We start from the raw sequence: 1,102 nt of genomic DNA, 5'->3' as shown, positions 1-1,102 counted from the left end.
GACTTGCTCTAGGGTTAGTTAGCACATCGTCCTCCTTGCACACCTCATAGTAGGACAGTAGGGTCACCACTCCTTTCTTGAGGGCCATAGGCAAGCCCAGCTGTGGCTCCATGGAGTGGGGTTACTGTTCCAGGGGCCCCGGATCCAGGTTCACAGTGAAAGTTGCTTTGTTCCCAGCTAGGGCAAAGTCCATTTCTGTATATTTTGTGAACATTTACACAATCATTCTTGTGGTCAGTGAAAAGGAGACCAACTTCACCCCTCAACTTCTTGCTGAGCTGGGCAGATTTCCTTTGTACTCCTCACACTGGCTTCTACCACAGGTCACCATCATCACCTTGTTTTTGCCAAAGAACATCCAGCTGTGCTTCCAGGCATTCTGGGTGTCCTTCAGTTTGCGGTTCCTCATGTTGGCCATAGGAAGATGAAGAGGTACTTGTAGGTGTCTACACATTTCCAAAGCTCTTCTATCAGATGGTTCTGTTTCAGTTCTGGGCCTTTCTTGGCAGTTTTTATTAAGGACACTCTTGTTGGGCTTGGACTTAGGTCCACATATTATAATGTTTTTTGTAGCTTTTACATTTGATATTCACCTGGGAATCTTCTCCAAGTTCTCTTTTCATAATTCAGCCCCTGCTTTTAATGTTTTCAGCAGGGTACAGTGTCCCCAGAGTTAATTTAGATGCTTGGAAGGAGGCTGAAGCAGGAGGTTGAGTTCCAGGACAGCTTGGCCACATAGCAAAACCCTGTCTAAAAAAAGATGCTTTTGGGCTGGGCATGGTGGTGCACGCCTTAATCCCAGCACTTGGGAGGCAGAGGCAGGTGGATCTTTGTGAATTCGAGGCCAGCCTGGTCTACATAGTGAGTTCCAGGACAGCTGGAGCTACAGGGAGACCCTGTCTCAAAAAAAAAAAAAAAGACAAAAAGAAAATGTTGCTTTCTCAAGAGGTCTTCTCCAAACACTAGGAGTGATTTCTTCCCCACCCCCAGTCGCTTTCTGTCTTGAAGCATTCCTCATTCTCTGAAGTAAGTGTATTTAATGGCTTATGACCTATTTTCCCCTCAACTTTAAAATATAAATTCTGCCAGAGGAGGGAATGAG

General features: G+C 45.7%; 1 pseudogene; it reads right to left on the bottom strand.

Annotated features, from left to right (window-relative positions):
* The window catches only part of LOC103739038, a 3,279-nt pseudogene extending 2,724 nt beyond the window's left edge, over positions 1–555 (bottom strand).
* Between the last annotated feature and the right edge of the window lie 547 nt (positions 556–1,102).

This window comes from Nannospalax galili, unplaced genomic scaffold, assembly GCF_000622305.1.
Source record: "Nannospalax galili isolate Female #2095 unplaced genomic scaffold, S.galili_v1.0 scaffold251, whole genome shotgun sequence".
Lineage (NCBI taxonomy): Eukaryota > Metazoa > Chordata > Mammalia > Rodentia > Spalacidae > Nannospalax > Nannospalax galili.
Note: the sequence above shows the minus strand (reverse complement) of the source record. Positions and strands in the feature narration are given on the sequence as shown.